Raw genomic sequence first — 21,425 nt, 5'->3', positions numbered from 1 at the left:
AGATAACTTGATTATATGCAGCACCATTTAGAATTTAAAAGCATTTTATTGCCCAGTAAAAAGTGGCCCATAATCCTGCCCTTGGAGAAATAGTCCACTAAACTACATTATCTTTCCAAAATCTTCCTCAGTTGCAATGAAAACAGCACTAGATTATTCTTGGGGGAATGGTTCTCATTTTTATTTAAAATTATGCTAACCATAAATGCTATATGATTTCTTTTTTAATCTGGTTTTTAACTAGCTAAATCCAGAGCGTCCAAAGGCATAGGTACTCTGTTTACAGCCATACAGTTTCTTCATGGGGACTTGGAACATTATCTGTATCTGAAGGATGTATCCAATTTATGGGTCCCAAGAGAATTTGCTAATTCTAAATAGTTAATTGTTGAGAAATTTAGGAAAGAGTGTCAGTACCACGCATAATTTAATATATAAAAATCCTTTCCAGGATTTTTGTATGCATTTGGCTGAGTCACAGCAGCCTTGGGCCAAGGCTATGTACATTTCAAAGTGAGCAGCAAATATTCCCTTTATGAGTTTGAACTTGCCTTTCATGGAATTCCATCTGCTATAGATTCAATGTGTCTCCCCAAAATTCTCATCTTGAAATCCTAATCCCCAAGGTGATGGTATTAGGAGGTGGAGCCTTTGGGAGGTGATTGGGCCATGAGGGTAGAGCCTTCATGAATGGGGTTAATGCACTTATAAAAAAGGCCCAAGAAGGCTTCTTTGCCCCCTTCCACCGTGTGAGGTTACCATGAGAAGACCACTGTCCATGACAAAGCAAACCCTCACCACAGGGCAAATCTGTGGACAACTCAATCTTGTAATCCCCAGCCTCTAGGATGTGAAAAATAAATTTCTATTGTTTATAAGCTACCCAGTCTGTGACATTTTGTTTTAGCAGCGGAAAAAGCCAAAACCACCATCTAAGAGGTCTGCTAATTAGCAGAAAACATATCTTAAGTTAAAAATAAAGGATGATTTTAGGGAATGTCTGTGGTGTAATATGCTGTTGGTTTCACAGAGACTCAATAGAATATAGATTTATGATATAATCAATACATGAAGAATTGACCTATTATGAAATATATTGAAGTGATTTAATAGAGCTATTTGGCTAGGAATTAGCTAAATCAATCCCAGGAGAACTCTTAAAATGACTGTTATTTGTTAAGTGCTCATTCTGTTTTAGGCAGTGGGTTTATTTATTTACATGGATTACCTAGTTCAGTCCCTGTGATAACAAAAAGAGGTGGGCATAATTATCCTAATATTAAAGATGAGTAATCTGAGGATAAATGAAGTACAAAAGGTCAAATACTGGTGAAGCTGGGATTTGAATCCAGGCACATGTAATTTTGTTTCCCTGTTCTTTCATTCATTCGTTCCTTCCTTCGTTGTTTCATTCCTTCATTCATTCAACAAATGCCTAGTTTTCTGTCAAGCTCTGTGTATAAGAAATACTCAAAATGATCTTTGATAATTTTTATATCATTCCGTTTACCTTCCCTGAGAGTTTATGGTTTTTCTGGAATTCATTTCTCTAAAAAATTTTTGTAAACTTTGGGAGGTTTCCCCTCATGTAGCACTACATGGCCATAATGTACATTTAAGTCCTCCAAGGAGTTGTATTTAAAGGGAAATAAAAAATCTGAATGTAATTGATGGTATTATATAAATACTGTAGGGAATATATCTTCTTCCAGCTGGTGATCAGCCCATGCCCAGAAGCATGAGCACTGATAGCCCTGTAATTTTATCATTCCTGGGGTGACTGCAGATGTTCTCATTTGTGTAAAGTGTCTTATCATTCTCTAAAACTTACTCTACTATGCACCCAAATGATGTTTTTTGTAGAAAATATTTTATTTATTTATTTGAGAGAATAGGTACGCAGGAAGGGGGGATATTACAGAGGAAGAGGGAGAAGCAGACTTCCTGCTGAGCAGGGAGCCAGACACACCCTATTCCAGGACCTATTCTTTTCTTTGTCATTCAATAGCAAATAAATATGTGCATTATGAGAACTGCGAAAGGAAATATAACTCTTGATATAATAGAAAGCACAAGAGAACTCACAATTAACAAACATTGGGAAAATACTATGTGAAACACTATGACAACAAAATTTAAAACCTAAAGGAAATCAATATGTTTTCATTCAAAAATAGATTAACTTAATTAATCCTTCAACTCTAGCATCAATACAGCATTAGCTTCAGCAAACTGTCATCCAACTAGGTATTCTCAGAATTGGATACCTTTAATATTTTTATGGAAATTGAACTTTTGGCTCTTTGTCAGCATGTTAAGGTGGATTTTTTTCCTTACAGAGCACTGAATAGTCAAGGATATTAAATTGAGCTCTTAAATGAATGGATTCCATATAAGTTATAGTCTTAATTTTGTACTCGCAAATAGCACTACGTAGGCTCTCTACCTATAATACTCCAAGAAGTAAGATAGCACAGGTATTTAAAAGGAACATTTTTAAACAATTTAAAAATTGCTGTAAAGAATAATGTATACAGATTTTTTATTCAAACACTCTATTGTAAACTTGTTAAGACTCTTATGTTTTTATTGGTCTTGTATGGAATGATGTTGCAAAAATAAAAAGAACCTTCAAAACAAGATGTTCAAATGCTCTCAAAGTAGAAAGCTTGAGCAGACCAACTTCTGGAAAAAAAATTGGAAAGATAATTTCAGATTAATCATTGTAAAGGATATGATCGTTGCATGGCTGAAATACAGTTAACTTTTAAAAAACAAGTAATTTTAGAGATGCCTGGGTGGCTCAGTCAGTTAAGCATCTGTCTTTGGCTGAGGTCATGATTCTGGAGTCCCTGGATGGAACCCTGGTGCTCTGAGTCAGGCTCCCTGCATGGGGGGGGGGAAGGGGAGGATGGGGGGGAGAGTCTGTTTCTTCCTCTCCCTCTGCTTCTCCTGCAAACTAATCACCCCCTCCCCCCTCTCTCTCACCCGCTCACTCTCTCTCTCTCAAATAAATAAAAACTTTTTTAAAAACCAAGTAATTTTAATGTTATTGAAATAATCTGAATTAAAGATAAATATAGAATGTTACCCAGTCTGCTTTGTAAAGCCATATAACTTAAATAATATATTTTTTTAAGTAGTCTCTACACCCAGCATGGAGCCCAATATGGGGCTTGAACTCACGACCCTGAGAATAAGACTTGAGCTGAGATCAAGAGCTGGAGGCTTAACCAAGTGACCCAATAAAATCTGAAAATATAGTTAACAGAAAATGCAATAAAATGAAAAAAACTATAGGTCAAAATCACCACAGTAATAGATGGAAAAGTGCTAAACACTTTTGTGTTTATTTTTTGTGTTTATTTTATTTTTTTGTGTTTATTTTATTTATTTGTGTTGGTATTAGCCAACAGATTTCAGCATTGGAGCAAAAGATTAATGAAAATGCCCAAGTAGGGATTTTCACAGGAATCTAATGTCAGTAAAACTATCAACACCATTTATTACATGAAAAATCAAAAGAACACAATTCTCTCTTTGGACCATATGGGAATAATCCTCCTTCCATAAAAAACAGGATTAACTATTGAAAACAACTATTATCAGACACTGGATAATAGGCAGTGTAGCCTTGTCATTCCCAAGAGAGGGCAAAGAGGTGAGTCCTATCTTCAGCCAGGCTTTCTCCCAGGTGGTAATTGCTAGACTGTAGTACAGGAATCTCTCTGAGTTGAGACAGACTGGATTTGGGGAAGGTCAAGGAAGCTAGACTTTGCAAAGAGGAAAGAGCGAGATATAGTTTCAGCATAGGGATTTGTTTGGGTCTCTGACTGAATGCAATGTGGGTATGTATAGAGTGAACGTCCACCACCGGGTTGGGCAATAACAACTTCCAGGGAAAGAGCGATTACTGGAATTGTAATACAAACAATTTTTAGAGTACACACGGGACCAGAAGTCATTCATATACCCATCAGCCAGAGTGAAGAGCACTCACTGGATATACAAAAATCATTTGTATTGGGGTGCCTGGGTGGCTCAGTGGGTTAAGCCTCTGCCTTTGGCTCAGATCATGATCTCAGGGTCCTCGGATCGAGCCCCACATCGGGCTTTCTGTTCAGCAGGGAGCCTGCTTCCTCTCCTTTCCCTGCCTGCCTCTCTGCCTACTTGTGATCTCTGTCAAATAAATAGATAAAATCTTTTTAAAAAATCAATTGTATCTATAAATACTAGCTGTACATGATAAGCAATTTATATTAAAAACTGTACCAATTACAACATCATCAAAAAACACGAAATTGAATTAACAAAATATGTGCAAGATCTATACATTAAGAATTATAAAACATTCCAGAGAGAAATTAAAGGCAAAAGAGCTGAACTGGTTAGCATTTACTTGATTTACAGGGATTTCCAATAAGTTATTGCTGCTTCAGAAAAGGGAGATACATAGGAGTGTACACAAGCTAATTTTGTTTTTGGTAGGTTGACAATGACCGCTGCTCAAAATACCTATGTAAATATGTTTGCATATGATTATATAAACACTTAGAAACTCATTAAAGCATGTACACCAGTTGTAAACTATGGTTACCAGGGGAGGTCAGGAGATGGATTGTAGGTAGAGCTGCAGGGAGAGTATGGAAGTCATTAAAAATGTACCAATTCTACTCCCCTAGCACAGAGGATATTCCACTAACGTAAACAAAATTTATGAGTGTCTTATGTATTTTATATGCACACACGTACATTTTTAAAGAAAAATTACCTAGATGTATAGATACTGACATATATGGTTATCCCAATATCCTGTCAAATGAAAAAGAGTTAATTATCGGCTATTGTGCACATTAGGATTCTCCTTTGTTAAAACCCAACCAACCAACCAACCAACCCACACACCACTAGGTATAAATGTATTCCCAACCAACCCACACACCACTAGGTATAAATGTATTCTCTCAAAGGTATATGTATGAACAAGGAGAAAGGGTCAGAATACCTTATCTTAGGACTGCTACTGAGTTGGGGCTGGGAAAGAAGCTAAGAGAGAAATGACTGGCTTAGACTTTATATACCTATTACTGGGTTATTTCAATTTTATAACAGGTGTATGTTACAAATGTGTTATAATTCAAAAAATATCTAATAAATAACTTTTAGAAGAGTTTTGAATGAATTTCTGAAGGAGTGTGAGCACTTCTCAGGGATTCCCTTTCTCCTATCTAATCTTTATTGTCACATATCAGAATTTGGGAAGTACTTCTTACATTCTTGTTCTTGTATTTTGGAATTCTACTTTCCATATGCTATTATGATGTTAACCTGACTTTACACCACTTACTCTGTCTCTGTTAGATATCACACCTACTTTCCCTTTAAACCTTGCAGTACAGTTCCATGCCATTGTTTTTTATAATGTTCTCTGGAGCTGCCTTCCAGGTGAATTTCCCTACATTCTGTAAGTTTTCAAATATCTTTTTTCCCCGACTTTAAGAAGAAGATAGCTTGCTAGAAAAATATAGTTGCTGGCAGAATCCTCTTTCTTTAGGTGCTCAGTGAACAGTTCCCTAGGCTCCAGAAGATGTTTAAGTTTCAGAGGCACAGGTCATTCACACCATAATTTCTTTTTTCAAAGAAGAAATCAAAAGAAATTTTATTTTATTAAAAAATGTTTAATTAGTGTCAGGGATAGAATTTAGTAATTCATCAGTTTCATATAACACCCAGTCCTCATTACATCAAGTGCCCTCCTTAATGCCCTCCTTCATGCCTACCACCCAGTTACCCACCCCCCACCGCCCCTCCCCTGTTTCTGAAGTTCAGAATCTCTTATGGTTTGCCTCTCTCTCAATATTCACCTTATTTTATTTTTATTTTTCTTTCTCTTCCCCATGTTCATTTGTTTTGTTTCTTAATTTCCACACATGAGTGAAATCATACGATATTTGTCTTTCTCTGACTTATAATACTTAGCCTAACACCCTCTAGTTCTAGCCAATGCATTGCAAATGGCAAGATTTCATTTTTGATGACTGAGTAATATTGCACTGTATATATACACCACATCTTCTTTATCCATTCATCTGTCAGTGGACATCTGGGCTCTTTCCATAGTTTGGCTATCGTGGATATTGCTGCTATAAACATTGGGGTGTATGTGCCCCTTCAAATCAGTATTTTTCCTTCAATTGCTGGGTAGTTCCACTTTTAACTTTTTGAGGAACCTCCATACTGTTTTCCAGAGTGGCTACACCAGTTTGCATTCCCATCACAATTTCTTTTAAATTAAGCTGTTCCTACTTTTGGTCATGCAAGAAGACACTGACTATAGGAATTCTTCTCTTCATGGTTTGGAAATTTGAGAACGGAAAGACTGAATACATTAGTTGGGAGGGAGGGGCGTCTAAGCATAAAGGGAGAGAAGTGTACTAGAGGCCAAATTCATCAATATGACTATGCAGAAGCTAAAGTTTCAAGGAACATGTCTAGTGTGGTAGATATTGCCAATGCCTAGCAATCTGTAGGTATCTCGTCCTTCCTGGGCACACGGGAGACACCTGCATCCCATCCCTTTGTGTTGGGAAGACTTTGTAACCAGTTCTGGCCAAAGAAATGTGTACAGAGGTGATGTGTGTTACTTCCAGATGGAGTCAGTGAAAAGCCCCTGCTTTTCATTGTTATGGAAAATGTGTTGAGATTTTGCAGAACTGTAAGATCAAAGCTGCCCAGATGACTGAATCACCACATGGGAAAACAGTTATCAGATTTGTTTCACTGCCTGGCAAACAATGGTGGAGAAATTAATTTTTGTCACTTTAAAGCCAGAGGTATGAGAGCGGTGTGTTACTGTACCATAGCATGGCCTAACCTGACTGATACAGTATGGTAAAGGGAGATGAGTGGAAGACAGGCAGAGACACAGCCCTTGAAAGAGACAAAACAACTACACTGCTTATCTCATTACAGTTCCCATTAGGCCTGGCATTGCTTTGGTTTCTTTATTACTTTGCTCACAAACCTAACAGTATCTTTATAATATACTTAACTTTTCTTGGGTAAAAGGGTGCCTGTTTTCCTGGCATTCAAAAGACCAAAATCAAATTATTCAGTTAGTCACATTTTAATTGCTTACATATTCAGATCTTCACTGTGGCAGATGCTGCTGGTGCTCCTAGTATGTACCTCTTTGTGCTGAAGGCAGCTTTGTGCAACAATCTGTGGGTTTTTGAAGGCTTTATCTCTCTGAGGGAGCATGCTCAGTCAAGACACAGGGCAAACCAGAGTTGCTAGAGAGTCAATGCCCTTGGAAGCTGCCCCAACAAATGATGCTGGGTAGATGAAGGTTTTGGCATTTAAATACCTAAGTTCCTAACATCTCTTAGTTGGGATCATTTTGAGGCATATTCCTACCTTGTTTCCCAGAGTTCCCAGGCGATCAGCTCAAGATACCCAACATGCAGGCGCCTGGGTAGCTCAGTGGGTTAAGCTGCTGCCTTCGGCTCAGGTCATGATCTCAGGGTCCTGGGATCGAGTCCCGCAGAGAGCCTGCTTCCTCCTCTCTCTCTGCCTGCCTCTCTGCCTACTTGTGATCTCTCTCTGTCAAATAAATAAATAAAATCTTAAAAAAAAAAAAAAAAAAAGATACCCAAATGGCTTTGATAGCTTCTTGTCTTTCATTATTCATTTCCTTAATTATGTTCCTTGGGATCATCCCCCAAATAAGGTATTTACACTTAAATTCATGTCCCTGGGTATGTTTCTCAGAGGACTCCAAACCAAGATAACTATTTTGAATGCATAAGTAGACCATGAAGGGAAGCTTCATCTCGCGAAATTATCATTTATTCCTCCATTTTTAGTGATGCTCTGCCCATTATGCCTTTTATACCACCTAATATCAGCTCCAGAATTTGCCCTTTGTTCTTTTTAGTTTCTATCTAGTTGTTTGTATTTTCATTTTGTTCATGCATCATATTTTTGTTGTTTCTTTTTTATAAAAGATTTTTTAAAAATTTATTTATTTGACAGAGATCACAAGTAGTCAGAAAGGCAGGCAAAGAGAGAGAGAGAGAGGAGGAAGCAGGCTCCCCGCTGAGCAGAGAACCCGATGTGGAGCTCGATCCCAGGACCCTGGGATCATGACCTGAGCCGAAAGCAGAAGCTTTAACCCAGTGAGCCACCCAGGTGCCTCTTTCTTTTCTTTTCTTTCTTTTTCTTTTTTTTTTTTTTTAAAGATTATTCATTTATTTATTTGACAGGCAGAGATTACAAGTAGGCAGAGAGGCAGGCAAAGAGAGAGGAAGGGAAGCAGGCTCCCTGCTGAGCAGAGAGCCCAATGCAGGGCTCTATCCCAGGACCCTGGGATCATGACCTGAGCCGAAGGCAGAGGCTTTAATCCAATGAGCCACCCAGGTGCCCCTATTTTTATTGTTTCATTTAGTTGTCTGTGTTTAAGCACACTTGAACTTCTCTAAGACACTTATTTTGGTAGCACTTAGGTGGCTCAGTTGGTTAAGCATTCAGCTCTTGATTTCAGCTCAGGTTTTGATCTCAGGGTCGTGAGTTCAGGCCCCACATTGGGGTCCACACTGGGCATGGAGCCTACTTATTTTTTAAAAAAGCCATCTTTTTTGAATTCTCTGTCAAGTAATTCACAGATCCATTTCTTTATGGTCAACTTCTACAGCTTTCTGATGTTGTTGTTCCTTTGATTAGGCCCTGTTTCCCTGAAAATTGCCACCTCTTCAAGTCTTTATGGGAAGTTCTGTGTAGAGGAAGACTTTCCCCAGTCAGGCTGGCCAGAGATTCTGGGGACCTCTGAAACTTCTTCTGGGATGTGTCTTTTCTGTTGTGCACATAATTTCCCAATTAGAAAGGTTTGCTAGTTTGTTTTTTAGGAGTATATAATCTCTTGCTCCTTCTGGTCTGTTTGTGGAACCGCAGGTTCTCTGGGGTAGTAGCAAGCCCCAGTACCCTCTCTTGTTCTCTGGCCCCTGCATCCAAAGTTTGCTGGTTTCATCATCACTCCAAATCAGGCAAGACAGAAACCAGTCTCTTGGGCAGCTGGAACATTTCATGCACATTCTACTCTTCTCTCTGTTCTAAGGGTGAAGTTCTGAGTTGGGCTTTTTCTCCTCTAGGGGCGGAGAGGGGCAACAACAGATAGAATGCTGAAGGGGAGATGGGGTTACTGGGTGATAGACATTAAGGAGGGCATGTGATATAATGAACACTGGGTTATATAAAATGAATCACTGACCTCTATCTCTTAAACAAATAATACACTATATGTTAATTAATTGAATTTAAGTTAAAAAAATTCAAAGGCTTTTCTAGACTCTTAACTATACAGAATAAACTAGTGATTACTGGAGGGGAGGTTGGTGGAGGGATAGGTTAAACAGGTGACGGGTATTAAGGAGGACACTTGCTCTGATGAGCACCGGGTCTTGTATGTAAGTTATGAATCACTAAATTCTACACCTGAAACTAATATTGCACTATATGTGGACTAGCTGGAATTTAAATGAAAACTCGGGAAAAAGCCTTATATCTACTGAAACAACATGTTATTTAAAAGAAGGTTTAGACACAGTGTAGTTCCAATGAGTGAAGCATTCAGCCATTCCCATATAATTCTACACATACACTTACTAAGACTTGTATCTTATTGAAAGCAGAAGTTAGCTCAAGAACACAATACAACACGAAGTGTAGTTGCAATGAGTTCAGCATACATTCTCATATGCTTCTACACACATATTTAGAAACACTTACAACCTAATGAGAGAAGATGTTAGTTGCAGGATGTATTGTACACAGTGTACTTTCAGTGAGTTAAGCCTACAGTTATTCCTTTATGCTTCTGCATATAACTTACAAAACACTGGTAGCATAAGGAAAGAAGATGGTAACTGAAAGACTCATTGTACAGAAAGAAGCATTGTTTCAGTGAAATAAGCCTGTGGTTATTGGCTCTGCACCCACCGAATGAATGCAATGGCTTTTCTTACCCATTTTAACGCAAGCTGTTCTTGGCTTTGCACTCGCAAAGTATCATGACTTAACTAGCTTCTAGAGTTCTCATAAAGATATTTTGGTCCATATATTGTTTTTAAGTCAGTGTCTTTGTGGGGAACTAGGGCTGGAGCTTCCAGTTCTGTTATCCTTCTGGCATTATTCTTATCTTCTATTTTTATCTATTTATTTATTTATTTATTTTTAAAGATTTTATTTATTTATTTGACAGAGAGAGAGGAGGAAGCAGGCTCACTGCTGAGCAGAGAGCCCGATGTGGGACTCGATTCCAGGACCCCGAGATCATGACCTGAGCCGAAGGCAGCGGCTTAACCCACTGAGCCACCCAGGCGCCCCTTATCTTCTATTTTTAAATGGAATTTAGTTTATTGTGTTTCCAACACATATAATGTAATTTTCTCTTTTAAATTTTAAAAACCTTTCAGGAGATCACAGAATATATAAGAAAAATGACTGTGTTCATTCAGAACTGTATAACTTATAGAAAATATTCACATTTATTACCTTCTTTGTTAAAATTCTGCAAAATAATTAAGGCAGGCATCTTAGTTTTACAGGTACAGAAACTGGGGCCCAAGTCTACTGACTTTTCTAAGGTTACCAAGTAATGATTAGAGCTAGGCTTTCAGGCCAAAACTTCTGATGTCTAGTTCAATTCTCTTTTCCCTATGGTGAACTAGAATAGAAGCAAGAATAATGCTGTTATTTATATGTTTCTTAATATTGGCAAGGTAAGAGAATTTGTAAAGATCATGGACTTGAATGTGAAGACTTGAATGGACTGATTCTTTCAATCTGATTGCTCCTTGAAGATGGAAAGCCCAGATTCCAGTTCCAAAGTTAGATTTCTAAAGACGGTATGAGTTATATGATCTTGAGTGGATCCTGTTCAGGTCCTTACCTTGTGGATCCTAAGTTTCTAAATCTTAAGAATGCCAAAATGGTTCCTTGGGTCCTTTGAAGCTCTAGAAGATTCTGGTTTTAACATCCACATTCTATTTCTGGGAAGAAGGAGGGAAAAGAGAAGGAGGGGGGGAAGGAATAGGAGGAGAAGAAGAAAGAAGAAAATTTGCTCTGTAGTCTCCAAGGAAAAAAGTTATAGATCATTTTTTCCTACACTGATGATAATGAGGATAGTACTTAAAGCATCCTGTACTAGTTCCTGTAATATGTGAAGGTCAAAACACTTGCTACATGATCTAAATAGAATAAATTAAAGCCCAAACTCATTTGGGAGAGCAAAACCACTCCAAGATAGCTGTAGTACTTACTACTAGTCATTTTATTACTAATTCCTAGTCTTCGATATGAATTTTTATTTAATTTCTCAAGCAGAAAATACCTATTATGCCTGTGAGTAAAAGTTAAATGTAACAAACATATTAGTTTAACCTGATTTTTCACTTTCATGTATTTGAGGTTGTTAGGTTCTCATGATCCTGGTGAGTAAATGACTTTATCTTTACAAAAGCAGAGGCTCTGAGAGATTATGTGGGTCCCCTTGATCATGCGGGTGTCATTGGAGTAGAACTCAGATCATACATGTGGGTAACCAAAGCAGCTCATAAGAGAACGTTTTGTCATAATTTGTAGAAGTAGCATTCTCCTGTGCAATGTTGTCTCAGGTTCAATGATATTTATAGGGTAGTTACAGAGAAAAATGAGACACCAATTTTTATGAAATGGCTATTACTTATTGCTCCATATTTCTTTTCCTTGATGCTGCCAATGGAGACTGTAGTAGAATACCTTCATGCAGATTTTGGAATAATCTCTTTTATTTCTGGTTTTTGAGCCCTAGGTTTTTCAATTTTACTCAACTACTTCTGATAAGAACCTGAATGAGCAAGATCATTCTTCTTGCCCCAAACCCATGATTCAAATCCCTTTGAATTGTTTATAATCACCTCTTAATTGATTGATAAATTATTTTTATAAGACTTCACAAGTTTGGGTGTACATTAGTTCTTCAGTGCAACCTCCAGTTCTCCTGCAATAATTCCTTATGCAGTGTAAATGACAAATAATTATGGATTATGGATTGAATGAAAAATCCTCTTTTATATTCTCATAGATTCAAATTAACTATAACATGGGGCTTTTATTTGAGAGGCATGTTTCCTTGTGGTTTTGAAAGTAGCTGGTTCTCCAAAATGGCAGTTTAAAAAATCTGAGTAGAGATAATTATGGGCTTAATGATAAAGAACAACACAATCAATTAAAAGTATTTTGGGGGGCGCCTGGGTGGCTCAGTGGTTTAAGCCGCTGCCTTCGGCTCAGGTCATGATCTCAGGGTCCTGGGATCGGGTCCCACATCGGGCTCTCTGCTCGGCAGAGAGCCTGCTTCCCTCTCTCTCTCTCTCTCTCTGCCTGCCTCTCCATCTACTTGTGATTTCTCTCTGTCAAATAAATAAATAAAATCTTTAAAAATAAATAAATAAAAGTATTTTTTGCTGATTTGTTGATTATCAGAGACTTGAGAAAAGCATCCCTGCCCTCTCAGAGTTCATCTTTTGTTAGAGAATAAGACAAAAGTCACTCATGATTACAGTATAAGGCCATAAATACCAGAAAAGTGTTCCAGAATGTCACTGGGTGGGGGGATCAGAGGAGGGAGGCAGCATGTGTGCGTGAGGTCACGAAGCTTCTATTGGTAGGATTTCAAAAGAAAGAGCGAGGGTAGGAAAGAACATTCAGTAGAGTACATAGTAAACAGAGAAGTTGGAGTGTGGGGTTTTGAAGACACAATTTGTAGTAAAGGGGAATCAGTCCTGAATTATTATTTTACTGTAGAAGACAGAACAGCATATGGATGGAGGAAGCAGCTGGACTTTTTCTAAAAGGGCAGGAACATGTCTATGAGTCTTAGCATCCTCTGAAAAACTCAGAATACTTCCTTCTAATGAAAATCTCATATTCCCCAGAGTCTAGACAGGAAAAGGGAACTTAAGAATATATTTGTTAGTGGAAAAAAATAAGGTTCATTATTTTTAAAAGTACACAATTTAGAACCAAGAATTGAAATTTACTTTTTGGGTACTCTCCCTTAGCACCATATAACATTTATTCCGATTACTCAAATATTGCAGTCTTCTCTCTCTGATTTCTTCCGTTCCAGTTGCCATGTGCAGCAAAAAAAGCATGAATATTGGGATGTGACAGATCTGTATGTAAATCTGCTGACTAGCCACAAGGACATGGGCATAAATGCCATGAGGACCTTGTTTTGCTCACTGTTATATATCCCCTGCATCTAGAACAGTGCCTGGAATATAATGAGTACTAAAGCCACATGGGTGGCTCAGTCAGTTAAGCGTCTGCCTTCAGCTCTGGTCATGATCCCAGGATCCTGGGATGGAGCCCCACATCGGGTTCCCTTTTCGGCAAGAAGCCTGCTTCTCCTTTTCCGTCTCCTGCTCCCCCTACTTGTGCTCTCTCTCTCTCTCTCCCACTCTCTCAGTAAAATAAATAAATAAAATAAAATAAAATAAAATAAAATAAATATTTGTGAAGTGAATTAATGACCCTTTTGAACCTCAGTTTCCTCAGGTTTCCAATCAAAACCTGGGTGTACAGGTTTTTGTACCTGTACAAATCTATGGGTTGTATTGAGAAATTACACAGGAAAATGCTAAGGATAAAAACCATTGGATCATATACTTTATTTATTTATTTAAAGATTTTTATTTATTTATTTGACAGAGAGAGAGAGATCACAACTAGGCAGAGAGGCAGGCAGAGAGAGAGGGGGAAGCAAGCTCCTTGCTGAGCAGAAAGCCCGATGCAGGGCTTGATCCCAGACCCTGAGATCATGGCCTGAGCCAGAGGCAGAGGCTTAACCCACTGAGCCACCTAGGCACCCCTGAATCATATACTTTAAATTGAAAATTTTATATGTAATTTATATCTAAGTTAAAATCTGTTAAAAATATTTCATAGTTTAAAATTTAAAAGTTACTGTTCTGAGAATTTATTGATAGTGAGTGTAGGAAGAAAAGATAACTTATGAAGCTAGTGCAATAGGTCACATAAATTACTAACATCAATTGAGATAACAATGTAGTAGGAAAAAATTATATAATACCCAGTTGAGGTAGGGCCTCCATTAGGAAATTAACCTCTTTTATTGTTGTACAATGTTGATGATGAAATAGAAAGTAAGAATAGTTTGGGAGTATGTCACAGAAGTCTCAAAATATAAATGTTTGACCAAAGGGAACCAATTAAATAAATATATACTAAAAAAGAAAAGAAAATGCTAAGGAAAATAGTATAGTACCTTTCACATACTAGGTTTCTAAAAACATGACATTCTTTACATTTTCAGATCAAGGTGCACCAAACTATATCTTTCATTAATTAATTCCTTTTTTATTTTTATGACTATATAACTGGTTTTTAAGAATATGTGGCTTACAATTTGGAGAACAGTGTGGAGATTCCTTAAGAAATTAAAAATAGAGCTTTCCTGTGATCCTGCAATTGCACTACTGGGTATTTACCCCAAAGATACAGATGTAGTGAAAAGAAGGGCCATCTGTACCCCAATGTTTATAGCAGCAATGGTCACAGTCAGCAAACTGTGGAAAGAACCAAGATGCCCTTCAACGGATGAATGGATAAGGAAGATGTGGTCCATATACACTATGGAGTATTATGCCTCCATCAGAAAGGATGAATACCCAACTTTTGTAGCAACATGGACGGGACTGGAAGAGATTACGCTGAGTGTAATAAGTCAAGCAGAGAGAGTCAATTATCATATGGTTTCACTTATTTGTGGAGCACAGGAAATAACACGGAGGACATGGGGAGATGGAGAGGAGAAGGGAGTTGAGGGAAATTGGAGGGGGAGATGAACCATGAAGGACTATGGACTCTGAAAAACAATCTGAGTGTTTTGAAGGGGGGTGGGAAGTTGGATCAGCCTGGTGGTGGGTATTGTGGAGGGCATGTATTGCATGGAGCACTGGGTGTGGTGCATAAACAATGAATTCTGGTACACTGAAAAGAAATTTTAAAAATTAAAAAATTAAAAAAAACAAATTTGTGGCTTAATTTCAGTAGGTCCAAGAACATCATGAAAATGTGACTTTAAATGGATTGGGAAAACAAACCATTTATTGGCTTTGATGCTTTTTGCTGGCCTAGCCAAGCAACTACATTGAGAGAAATGGAGATGATGCTCAGAACGACATTGGGATGAATCAATGCTTCTCTCCACTGTAGGCCTGTGAGGATACCAGTGGGTTCATCTGTTTTCAGTGACAGGATCAACCAACTTAGTTTAACAAAAATGAAAGCAGGCTAGTTGAACTAGACTTTTTCCATGGGTGGAGATCAAGTGAGAAGTAAGTCACTTAAGGGCTTGCTGCCTTTATTGAATATAGATAAAACTCCTATACTGATAATTCCACTGAGTTTTATGACTATTCAATCCAATAAAATGTGTGTTAAGAGCTAGCTAGATGCTAGGGATATAAAAGTGAATAAAAAACTTAATTCTACTTTTAGATTCAGAAAAAGATTTGCAAGCGACAAAGACGATATAGTGAAGCTTTGCCTTGTGTATATCACTTGACTTTTGAGAGTAGTTTAGTTATGCCATCAAAAGTGGCTACTCTTAGGCCCATGGCAGGATAGATGTTTGAGTCAGAGAGGTTGGCTCAACCTCAAAAATTAAAATCTCCAACTGCCACCATACCCTAGATGGCCAGTCCAATCTCTGGCCCAAGAGAAAGGAAAAGTTCCTTTCTCATCCTCATTGCAAGTCCCATCTGTATTCCTGTTCAAAGATGACTGGCAATGGGCTGTCCTCTTCTGTCCCCAGAGTTAGACAGGGGAAACCTCTATTCCCCTTAGGAGTAAATCAGTATCAGTCACAGGTTCTGGCCCCGGGTCTAGAGAGCCCAAATAGTTGATGGCATCTTTCCTAAAATCTGGCCTATTTAGTTTTTTAAAAGTACTAGAATAAGTAAACTTTTCAAAGACAGTAGTGTCTAGGGCCAAACTTAGGTAAACATTTTCTTCTACAAGGGCAAAAATAGAGTCAACACATTTTTTAAAAAAAGATTTTGTTTATTTATTTGACAGAGATCACAAGTAGGCAGAGAGGCAGGCAGAGAGAGAGAGGAGGAAGCAGGCTCCCTGCTAAGCAGAGAGCCAAATGCGGGGCTCAATCCTAGGACCTGGGACCATGACCCGGGCAGAAGGCAGAGGCTTTAACCCACTGAGGCACCCAGGTGCCCCGAGTCAACACATTGTTAAACAGAAGACCAAACATCTCTATTGAAATTATGTGCATTCCAGTTCATGTTGACAAGGCAGAGTTTGAGGTCAAACAATAGGTATGTATTTGCTTCATTTGGAGAACTTAAGACAGATAGAAAGAAGTTCCATCGATGTTGCCACTACTAAAGATGAAAGAAGCTTCCCCTTTAAAATTTTTTAAAATTTATTTTAGAGAGAGACAGAGAGCACACACATGTGTGTGTGAGGGGAGGGGCAGAATCTGCTTAAGACTCTGTCTTGAGCCCGACACAGGGCTTGATCTCAAGACCTTGAGATCAAGAATTGAGCCGAAAACCAAGAGTAGGATGCTTAACAGACTGCACCACCCAGGTGCTCCAAGAAGCTTTCTCTTTTAAGTGACACTTGCCTCTTTCAAGTTCTCCCCATCACCTGGGGCAGGGGATGGTGAAGTCTTGCATCCTGAGTATCTGCAGCTGGTCAGTGACTGCATTTTCTGAAGGTGGGCACTGAGTCACATTTTGGTACCTTTTTTGTCTCTTAATCTGTTAACAAGTATCTACTACATGTTTATGGGGAGCATTGCATTATATTTGCTGCTTTTAATGTCATTTTTAAACTCTGCTTTTATTCCTTTAGTTACTATTCTGGGAATTCTGTGACTAAGCTAGTCAAAATTGCATGCTCCAGTGGTTTCTTTCCCATGTACAATAGAATAGACCTGCCTGTGAAAGCATGAGAAGATTTTACCAGGCCCTGCAAGAGATATCCCCGATGCTCACAGAAGCTGCCACATCCAGTGGTATCAATCCAAATTCCTCCATGAATCCAGAGGATTGCAACATTATCAGCTTCTGTCTTCTCTCATCAGTATAGCCTAAAAGAATTTTTAAAATAAAACACACTGGTCGATAAAATTGATTGACAAATTACAATGTGATGAAAGAGACAGCCAGTAGAGTCAGGTCAGATACAAAATCGGAGATGTGGGGAATTGCTGAGTCAAAGACTAGTGGAGAGCACTTGCAAAGCTAGTTTACCCATGAATAACAAAGCTAGCCTATGGAGTGAGTTCACCTGAAGCAGCAGAAAAGCTTGGAGATGAAAGGAGGCTACACAAAGGAAATGAAGTGTGGCCCTGTCTACCACCTCCATGATTTACCATGAGCTGTGAACACAGAGAAGCTAAGCTGAATAAATCTATTGATTTATAATTACTTAAGAAAAGTATAAAAAAATTTAGTTCTTTGCTGGGCCCAGCAATTTCGTGAGCAAAAATACATGTGCAAAGACGTTTCCATTATACCATGTATAATAACCACACACAAAAATAGACTCAAAATGGATGAAGGACCTCAATGTGCGAAAGGAATCCATCAAAATCCTTGAGGAGAACACAGGCAGCAACCTCTTCGACCTCTGCCGCAGCAACATCTTCCTAGGAACAACGCAAAAGGCAAGGGAAGCAAGGGAAAAAATGAACTATTGGGATTTCATCAAGATCAAAAGCTTTTGCACAGCAAAGGAAACAGTTAACAAAATCAAAAGACAACTGACAGAATGGGAGAAGATATTTGCAAACGACATATCAGATAAAGGACTAGTGTCCAGAATCTATAAAGAACTTAGCAAACTCAACACCCAAAGAACAAATAATCCAATCAAGAAATGGGCAGAGGACATGAACAGACATTTCTGCAAAGAAGACATCCAGATGGCCAACAGACACATGAAAAAGTGCTCCATATCACTTGGCATCAGGGAAATACAAATCAAAACCACAATGAGATATCACCTCACACCAGTCAGAATGGCTAAAATCAACAAGTCAGGAAATGACAGATGCTGGCGAGGATGTGGAGAAAGGGGAACCCTCCTACACTGTTGGTGGGAATGCAAGCTGGTGCAGCCACTCTGGAAAACAGCATGGAGGTTCCTCAGAATGTTGAAAATAGAACTGCCCTATGACCCAGCAATTGCACTATTGGGTATTTACCCTAAAGATACAAATGTAGTGATCCAAAGGGGCACATGCACCCGAATGTTTATAGCAGCAATGTCCACAATAGCCAAACTATGGAAAGAACCTAGATGTCCATCCACAGATGAATGGATCACGAAGATGTGGTATATATACACAATGGAATACTATGCAGCCATCAAAAGAAATGAAATCTTGCCATTTGCGACAACATGGATGGAACTAGAGCGTATCATGCTTAGTGAAATAAGTCAAGCAGAGAAAGACAACTATCATATGATTTCCCTGATATGAGGAAGTGGTGATGCAACAGGGAGGCTTAAGTGGGTAGGAGAAGAATAAATGAAACAAGATGGGATTGGGAGGGAGACAAACCATAAGTGACTCTTAATCTCACAAAACAAACTGAGGGTTGCTGGGGGGAGGGGGTTTGGGAGAAGGGGGTGGGATATGGACATTGGGGAGGGTATGTGCTTTGGTGAGTGCTGTGAAGTGTGTAAACCTGGTGATTCACAGACCTGTACCCCTGGGGATAAAAATATATGTTTATAAAAAATAAAAAGTTAAAATATTAAAAAAAAAACCAAACAATAAAATACATTGAAACCTGGTAAAAAAACAAAACAAAACAAAACAAAACAAAAAAACAAACCAAAAACAAATAAAAAGAACAAAAAATAAAACAAAAAAAAGTGTCAGTTTGGGTTAACTTCCTCCTTGGCTGGTAGATGGCCATCTTCTCCCTCCATCTTTAAGTAGTTTGACCTCTGTGTTTGTCTGTGTCTTAATCTCTTCTTTTTTTTTTTTTTTTAATTTTTTTTTAAAGATTTTTTATTTATTTATTTGACAGAGAGAAATCACAAGTAGGCAGAGAGGCAGGAGAGAGAGGAGAGGAGGAAGCAGGCTCCCTGCTGAGCAGAGAGCCCTATGCGGGACTCGATCCCAGGACCCTGAGATCATGACCTGAGCCGAAGGCAGCGGCTTAACCCACTGAGCCACCCAGGCGCCCTCTTAATCTCTTCTTATAAGGACATGACTCATATTGGTTAAGGCTCACTCCAATGACTTCATTTGATTACTTCTTTAGAGACCCTATCTCCCAAAACACCAATTTCTGAGTTACTGGGGGATAGGATGCCAACACATGAATTTGGTGGGGATATAATTCAGGCCATAAGTCTTTAAGCCATGAAGTTTGTGTATTGTTTATAAGAGGAAATATTAACACACGAGACATTTCTACTCTGTATGAATTAGCTTTACCCCAACTAATTTCCTGGGGGAAAAGTTGATGATGAAACTGATGGAGAAAGTTGGGGCACTGGTCCTTCAGGAAATAAAACTGACCAAAAATGGGAATAAGAAAGAAAGTAGGAATAAGAAAAGAAAGTGGGAATGTGGGAAAGTTGGCATTTCCTAATTTGTTTTTGGGGGAAGGGCCAGACTTGACAGAAGTAAATTAAACACAAGCCTCACTTTCAATTTTTACTTCTATAGTTTATCTTTTTAGTTCCTTCACATTTTTGTTCTGAACATATTGCTATCCATCCAAATCATCGGGCTCCTCAGCTATGGGAAAAGCTCCTTAATAATCTCATTGTCACTTCTAAAATGGTACCAAAAAGGTATTAATCTGCTGGACTCTCTATCATTTAAAAATAAGTTAATGAAAATTATAGTTCTCTATTGATATTGATTGGAATCCAGAAATTGTTAGGAGGCATCTGGAATATTTAATGAAAATTCAAAGGAAGCCAATCATGAGGGATAATTTCTTCCAATTTTGGTCAGAGTGATTACATCTAAAGGAATATACCAGAGAGTAAATTAGAGCACTGCTCACAACTTGCCTTCTGAAGGTCCTGATTTTATAATATCTTGGGAGCCAGATCGAATGGGAAGAGGCAGGGTCTTCCTCTCCACTCTCAATTATCAAGAACAGGTTCTCCCATTACTATTCTTTTTTCCACGTTAATGGGTTTGTTCATGGATGTATATTGCTGAATATACCACTTGTCGAGAAGCGAAATTTACCAATCTCCTTTTGAACATCAAGCTCAGTGTTAATAATCCTGTCTGACAGCTTGTTAAGAGTTTCCTGAGTCAGGACGGGCTAATAGGGTTCCATTTGCACACCAACACTGAATGATTGATTGGTAGTGACCCTCTAGGAGAGGGTGTTGTTACATGAAGATTGAGAAACCTTTTCTTTCTTTCTTTTTTTTAAGAGAAAGAATGGTATAATCAATTAGTGGCGTCCACCATGGGAGAGGGACTAGTGGCATGAGTATAAATTATCTGCTATCATTAATAAATTCAGAACTACAATTTATTCAGAGCTTACCTTGTGGCAGGCCCTGGGCACAGCCCGCTACATACATTATCTCAGTGAATTTTCACAACTCTGCAGGCAAGCTGTTTTATATCCCGTTTGTCAAGATAAAGAAATTCCGGCCTAGTGGGATTAAATAATTAGCCCAAGGTCATCCAGCTGCTAAGAGCTGGCACAGGAATTTGTACCCTGGCAGTCATGACATTGACTCCCTGAAACAATCCCCCAGGTGTGTGGATCAGGATTTGAGCTGAGGCTATACCACAGACAAAGCTATAGTCAGGAGGCTATAGGGTACTGCCAAGGGCCAGGGAGCACCACTCCCTTGGATGTACTCTTCAGTACCAGGCCTTTCTGGCATGGAGACTGGGGAGGGGGTAGGGGTGAGGTTTGCAGGGAGGAGGACCTTTCTCCCCATAGTTAAGTCCACACATGTTTATTAAGCACCTGCAGTGTCCCAAGCATCTGGGGATGCGAGCTGCCTGCCCTCCAGGAGCTTATGCCCAAGTTGATGGAGTTACGTAATAAATACATAAGCAAATAAGATATCTTCAGGCCCAGAGAGATGTTGGGGAGATGCTTTAACAGGCTTACTGGGTAGGATGGAGCAGGAGACTACTTTAGCCAGGAATGAAGGCCTCTTGAGAAAGAACCTGAAAGATGGAAAAGACGGAGCTGTGGGGGAATATGGGGACATGCACCACAGACAGAAGGAGCAACAAAATGTGAAGACCCTGATAGATAAAGAAGTTGTCATGTTTGAAGGGAAAAGGCTCAGTTATTTGCTATTACCCTGTTCGAGACTAAAGATATGGCCAT

This window comes from Mustela nivalis, assembly GCF_964662115.1.
Source record: "Mustela nivalis genome assembly, chromosome: 6".
NCBI classification, from domain to species: Eukaryota; Metazoa; Chordata; class Mammalia; order Carnivora; family Mustelidae; genus Mustela; species Mustela nivalis.
Note: the sequence above shows the minus strand (reverse complement) of the source record.